We start from the raw sequence: 7,679 nt of genomic DNA on the forward strand, positions 1-7,679 counted from the left end.
TATTATACTTATTTATTTACGCAGCATTTTAACTTTAAGTGTGACGTATTTTGTACGCGAAAATATATGCGCATAAATATTTATATCTTCCGTTTTCAAACGTAAACAAATTTCGTTTCAATTCAAAAATATCTTAAAGACAAATTTTGCAATAACAAAGAAACTGAAAACAAAGAATAAAATAATTCGTAGTTGCAGTTTGATTGGATACCGTTGCAAAAATTGTAAATTTTCACAAATAAAATGGAGAAAAGAAGATGGTTTCCTTTTATATTAATCATACATGCGGCGCGACTTATAACTTGAAGAAATTTGTTACGTTATTTGTACAGTCTCTTCCTTTGGGTCTTCATCACGGTTGAATTTTCAATGAATTATAAAATCGTGTGGAAATGCTTCTTTCCAATTCTGTTCGCGGAACTTTATATGAATTTTTCATGCACGATTTAATCGTCGATTCGTCGATCTGCCTTTGCTAGTGCTATGTTTGCACGTTACCGCGAAAAGCATCGTATCCTCCGGCGTCGTCGTCGTCGTTGACCCAGAATGTCGATTACTCCTTTACATCTTCAGGAAGAGCTTTTTCCGACCCCTAACCAACAACCGTCCTTCTACTTCTACCAAGGCCAAGCTCGTTAAATCACGTTCATGTTGCACGTGCAGTAACCATAATTTTCGCTCTCTTGCAACGTCAATGAGCCCCTCGAGTCTTAAGAATCTTCATCTTGTCTTCTGCGATAGTTTGCGATCGTATAAGCGCGAAATATTTCTCGCACAACAAACAAAAATGGATAACGTATAACATAATTCACGAGAATATTGTAATTCTCTGCACTAAAAAAATTACATGTAAAATTACAACAATTATAGTAGATAATTTGAGGTCTACTATTAAAAGTGTACATTTACACTTACAAATTTAAAGTAAAATCGAAATTTACAAATAAAATTATTCTTCTCACAAGTAATTAAACAATCTTTAAAAGCAAATTTACAATCAAGATTAAGTTTACAGAAATATTAAAGTATTATTTCGTCAACAAATTATAATACGTTAAATTTTATTAAGCTATGCTATTGAGATATACAAACATAAAAATGCAAATATGTATGATATGTATGATATATTACCATTATGTTAAATACATTATTATGATTTTCTGTTTAATATGAAAATATATTCACACAATTAAAAGTATATATTAATTTTTATAAAAATGCCCAATTTTTTGTATATTTTCACTATGAATTTTTTACATATAATATTTATGCAACTTTACAACATATTTTTTTCTAATGGGTATAAGTGAACTGTGGTCTATTTATTTTCCCTTTTTATGTAAATTGTAGCGCATACGTAATATACACGTTAAAGCATCATATTCGATGACTATATCAGAGTAATATTCCCCTTCTTCATTTCATTATTTATATATTCAAATTTATTTCACTTCTTTAGATACGCGCGGAAAACGCTCTAAAATTCCTCGCGTGCTTATACATCACGAAGCTCGTGGTATGTTTGTTTATTCGTCCTCTGTTCGCAGTATAAAGTTCTTTTTATACCTCTTCTGTCTATTTTAGATCGTCTTACGGCATTAGCATCATCATTATCCTACGCGGCTTCGACACGGAATACCAGCTTCGTGCGCTAAAAGCGAGAGAGCTTTTCTTTCGGTGATACTTCTTGTCGTTTTCTCTCTTAGCAGTTCTTGCTCGTTAATCTGCATTCTTCGCCTGCCTAGTGGGTCGACATAATTTCAGGCTTCCGCAGCCTCTGTGTCATTTGTCACGGTGCGCAATAAATCGCGTTGGATTATGCATTCGAGGCTGTTCCTTAGCTGAACTGCCATAAGCACTTATCACCCGGCCGATCGACTCGAATGTTCTGTGTGGATTTTCCGCTACACGCGACGTTTTTGGTTCTATCGACGAATCTACTCCAGTTTTTATTACAAATGTTCGGGTAATGTCATGACAGACAGAAATGTCAGAGACAAGAAGGATCATTTTCATAATTTCAACTCGCTATCCATTAGTGTAATATATGCAAAAGACTGAAGATAAACGAATATTATATACTTATCAACCGTGATAAAATCAAAAATTTATAGTGATATACAGAGAGAGAACGAAAATTTTAACGCGTTTAATCGAAAAATATCCTGCCTACGTGCCCAATTTTCCAAAATACTTCAATTCCGACGCGATTATGAAAGAAGAGTTACTGTAAGACACTTCGAATTTAACTCAATCTTGTGAAAAATCGCAACTCACTCGTGAAGGAGCTTCTATCCGGAAATTGAAAGAAGAACAAGAAGAAAGTGGAAGAAAGTCAGCGCAAGAACGAAGGCAGTCAAGTCTTCAAAGACGTAACGAGTCGACGCGCGGAACAATACGAAGCGACGATTACAAAGGGCGTTCATTAAGATAATGAACCATTGAATGTGATATCTGCTGGTTGCTGCGAACATCTTGTCTCTTGTTATAAAAACGTTACGACGAACTTTATACTGATCTTCAAATAGTGTCGATTTCTGAGAATATATCTCCTTGTTTGATATTCTTCGATTATCAAAAATATGCCTTGTGCTGCACATTTCCGTTAGGAATTCACGTTTTCCATCTCTTGAGCGCAAGAGCCAAGGAAGATAACAAACGAGAGAAATGGAGAAAAAAAAAAAAGACCGCGGATAGATGAGCTCGATACGGTGCAAAACTCGCGTTCGACGACAAGAGGTTTCGTCGTTAGAAATTAATAACGAGCAAAAATCCGCTTCGCTCGGGAAACAATATTCCCTCTTTATTCTGTAATCTGTAATACCCGCCGACTGCAGCAAGCTGCGCGTACTTCCGTGTATCTTCCCATATGAATTATGCTTCCGGCGAATTTGTGCTTCGAAGCTGTGCCCGGGGAGTTTATAGACGCGAAGCAACATTAGCATTTGTGTTAATATTTATTATCATTATTGTAAACTATATCATTATAATGGCAATAAACGTAGCACTTTTAATTGGTTGCAGCAGTCAATTTTTGATTGCGTTAGCCTACCGGAATCCTATATCGACATTGCAGATAGGCTAACGCAACCAAAAATTGCTGCATCCAATTAAAAATACTATACCATATTTTACCTACTAATTTGCTGCAGCAGCCAATCTTTTTTTCAATGCAATGGACAATGTTCCAATAAACTCTTTCCGTGTCGAAAACTTGTGTGTATCATAAATCTCTTCCCAACGATTTGATTTTCCTTATATTTCTCCATCTTAATTTTTCCATTTCTTCGATTTTCTTAATTCCGGATGCATCACAGATGAATAAATACAATCGCGATCAATGACACTAAATATTACGAATTAGTTAGTCTCGCGTCCGCTGAAGGATGCGGATCCTGCGTTAAATTGCGCGTGAAACGAATATGCGAAGCGCAGCCGCTTGCTGATCCGTGAAAAAGTAACCTTCGCCAAATCGTGCTGTAGTTATCTCGAAGAAATTACAAAATCGCATATCTAATCAGTACAATCAACCGGTTGATTTTGGAATTTCCGTCTTATTCGAGAATCTAGTTTCCAAAGTTACCGAACCGACTTAAGGTCTGTTTTCTGTGGCTAGTGAGTTACACTTTTGGAACTTGAAGTGAGATAGGTATTTGTTGAGAGTGTTAGTGTGCAGTCCAGTGCAGGGACAGAAAACAGACCATTAATGTCTGAAATTATTTAAAACTTGAAGGAGATCCGAACATTAAAAAGTTATGCCGGCAAACCTCTCTCAGGGGAGATTAACTAATAAAGTGTTTTTCTCCCCCCTCAAGGAATATCGCGAGAGATTTACGAAAGGCTAATTGTGTGTCTCTTTACATAAATCTTCCCCTTCCCCCTTTTGTAATTGCTTCAATAAATATATCGGTCCTCGTGAATTTCAGCCGAACGTCGCGAATTTTTATTCCATGTCTCTCTCTCTGGAATTCCGTTGGCGGAAATTTTACGCGGAAAACTTGAAAAAAAAAAAAAGGCGCGGCCTCTAATTTAAGAGCTCCCTAATCTCTTCCGCAATTAAAGTGCTACGCCACGTTCGTGAGAAAATTACGCGTAAAAGAATTCTCGTTAGAGCTCGTTCTTTTTGCTATACCCTGCCATCTCGTTATTCTCGGTCGGCGTTTCAGCGTCCACGCCTCTTTTTTAACCTCTTGCTCTACGACGGCTCTTAGAAAATTCAACAAAGGGCCTGGGGTGCTTAGCGCTCGAGTGAAACGGGTCAAACGTCGCCATACAAGAGTGATGACGTACGAGACATAATCGTTTTAAAACCACTCGCGCGTTTTAATTGGCAGCGATTCAAAGATCTGTCGTACCCGCATACGTGGTTGTCTTCTGTTGCAAAAAAAAAAAACTCGATCATAAAATACAAATAAAATGCAAATTGCTCGTGGAAGAGATGCCATTATTGCGCCATTAACACATCTAATTAACGGGGTGTTTCTTTCGATCGTCTCAATTGCCACTTGCGAAAGTACTTGAGCCTTTTTTTTTTGTAAGTTTTATCTCCTTACACATCTACACAGTTTACGCTAGTGTTATATATTTTAAAAGAGTGTTGTATACTTTATTAGTATACTTTATATCATAAATATCACAAGTAGGATTTCATTTTAGGAGAAAGTAAGCGCTACGCGTGTGCCGGTCGAAAAAGGGGAGAAAAAGAAAGAACACTGAATAAGTGACTAAAAAAAATTAACAATTAAAAATAAAATAAAAAAATTAATTCGGATGACGAAGTATTTAAAGCAATTCTGTCCTACTTCGCGAACTACGTATATTTGTGCTGCTAAATACAATTTTCTATAAAATTTGTAACTCTTATTAAACCGAGTTCTCTGTTGTTTTTTTTGGAATACTTCGTCACCCGTACACTTCGATGAAGACAGTTTGATAAAAAACCGGTTAAAAATTTCATTTGCTTATGCTAAAAATGCGAAATGAGCGTGGAAAAGTAATGAAGAAATAGGAAATAAATGTATCAGTGAGAATCGATCATGGCACAGTTGTCGTGTATCGCGTGAGAGAGCGGGCAGTGCGAGTTGTATCTTTCATTATACACATATGAGTCCGGTCTTTGCTTTGCCGGTAAACGAAATTCCGAAATCGCTGCGATGGTTTCCTTACCTTTTCGGACACTTCGCGAGGTCCTTTTTCAGGTGGCCTCCTCAGTGTCCCACGATCAGCATTTGCCCGTTAATCTCTCTCGCTCTCTCTCTCTCTCGACCGAATCGATCGATCTTATCGAATCGATCCATCTGTTCTCTTTCTTTTTATCTCTCTCTTTCGCTCGCTCTCTCTCAGATTTTTCAATCGACTATTCAGTACGAGTCTTTCGCTCGCTCTCTTTTCTACCCTTTTTACCCGCTCTTTCTTTCGCGCAGAAGCTCTCTATGGAACAACAGGAGATCTGCGTGAGACACGATCGTTGCATCGATATGTTGCAATTGTCTTTCTTTTGTTCTGCTTTTGTGCTTTTCGTTACTTTCTTTCCCATAGTAACCGAACCCAACACAACGGCCAGATCGTCCAATCAGCGAATTTTCCAGCTCCTTTGTATGCGGTTCGTTTACTCGTCGTTCGACGACTATCGCGTTGTTTCGGAGCGCGTCCACCCCTTCAACTTCGCTCACTTTGCATTCGGAGTCCCACCAACGTGGATCTTCCCTTTTCTTGTTTAACAAGACTGATTTTAGGGATGACAGTACTAACAGAGCGCGGATTTGCAACAAGCACTTAAAATACGACAGCTCGACATGACAGTTCTGAAATCCACGTTGGCAAGCAATCCTGATGCGCCTCTCTCTCTTTTTATTCGCTTTGAGCATTACAAAGATCCCCCGAGGCGGAAAAATCGGCAACGATTTTGTCATCCGGTTTCTGAAATTCATGACGTGTTAGATTTAAAGATTTGAGAAAAGTGTCTTTGAACTTGAGAAAAGTGTCTTTGAATTGCGGAATTCTTGCTTGAAAATTTACGTAATTTTACGAAACTATCGCGAATAGGAATTCCATTGGTGTAGTAAATCGACGACGTCGCAAAAAGGTCCGGCTTTCAAGCTTTAATTGAGCCATTAAAGTCGCAATAAGAAGGCCCGCTTGATCAAACGGACGCTATTATCGAACCGGAAAAAAAATCCGAAGGAGTAATCACTGGCCGTGATTCAAGAATATAATCCTATTACGTCCGAAAAGCAATATAACGACGACAGAGAAAGATGTGTTATCTTCTCGGAAGCGATTACTTTTGCGTCGTCCTTTTGACAGTAGCCTTAAAAACGTAACAAAATCGCAAACGAAGTCTTCCCGTCAGCTGTATCGATTCATTTTATAGAATGATGCAGTGAAATAAATACAGACTTTCGTAGAAAAGATTTTCTCGATTTTCATTAAGTAAGATTTTCTCCATTCGCGCGCATTGGCGTAACACTAAAACGATGCATCTCGAAGACGCGGTTGTCAGCTAAATGAAGCTAAAACGATGGTTTACGCGACGCGTACGAGATTGGCGCAACCATCGACAAGCTGCTCCAGCTGCCATGAGAAGATAATTAATCGAGTTGTTCAATTAGGCTGTTGTTTGATATCAGCATCGACGCAGCAGATGATGCGGTCGTCGTGTGGTCGGCCGAGAGCTACAAAAATTGAACGCGGTAATCAAAGCCGAGACCTGGCTGTATTATAAAACGAAAATGTTTGAACATTTCTAGTGAGAGCGAAATTATTATGCTGCATCTATATGCAGGTATGCGTCTTTACGGCCACTCTTTTAATCGTTAACTACATATATTATTAGAATTCAGAATTCCGCACGACGTGCCTATATAAAAAAAAAACCCGAGATGAAAGAAACAAATAGATGCAATCATCAATTCGAATTAAGCTCAAATTAATTACTTAATCGATTTAAATTTACAAAATTATTTATTAATTTATAAAATTGTTTATATCATTAAGATATACCTCTACTTATATGATAAAATTTTAAGTACCATTTTTGACAAAACCGTCGTCACATTTTTACCGCCTCGTTTATCTTCGATCGATCCGATAAAGCTTATCAAATCAACTACTGTATATAATAATTGAACGATGAAGCAAAGATAATTTCTGAGCTTGAGATACATTGATAGAAGGTGCAATTACGATTCCTCGCATGAGCGAACGCGAATAAATTAAGGCCATTTCGCGATAGAGAAATAACGAAAGAGGAAAGAAAAAGACGAATACACACACACACACAAAAGGAAAATCCGTCTCGCGAGAGGATCGTCGCGCATTGATCGCGACGAGGACTTTCTCCGGCGTACCGATTTTCACCGGCGAAGTGACCAGCCAATCGGGAACGAGAATTTGTGGATCACTCGAGGCCCTCGAGCAGAGATCAAGCCCCACCAATCGGCAGCTCGCGCGCCACTCGAACGATCCACGAGTGGCTATCAGTCAGATTGATCCAGGCCACGAGAGAAATCTCTTTCTCTCGAATCCCTGCGACCCGAGATCGTCCCCGTCCCGTTTTCCTTTCTCTCTCTCTCTCTCTCTCTCTCTCTCTCTCTCTCTCTCTCTCTCTCTCTCTCTCTATCTCTCTCTATCTCTATATTCGGTATCTCTTCCTCTAGCTCGTGAAATTAACTCGCGTT

General features: G+C 38.5%; 1 protein-coding gene across 6 annotated transcripts in view; it reads right to left on the reverse strand.

The window, feature by feature from the left end:
- The window catches only part of LOC108750610 (RNA binding protein fox-1 homolog 2-like), a 304,555-nt gene that overhangs the window by 66,354 nt on the left and 230,522 nt on the right, over positions 1–7,679 (reverse strand). The gene's annotated exons all lie outside the window — the stretch shown is intronic.

Source organism: Trachymyrmex septentrionalis, unplaced genomic scaffold (assembly GCF_001594115.1).
Source record: "Trachymyrmex septentrionalis isolate Tsep2-gDNA-1 unplaced genomic scaffold, Tsep1.0 scaffold37, whole genome shotgun sequence".
Lineage (NCBI taxonomy): Eukaryota > Metazoa > Arthropoda > Insecta > Hymenoptera > Formicidae > Trachymyrmex > Trachymyrmex septentrionalis.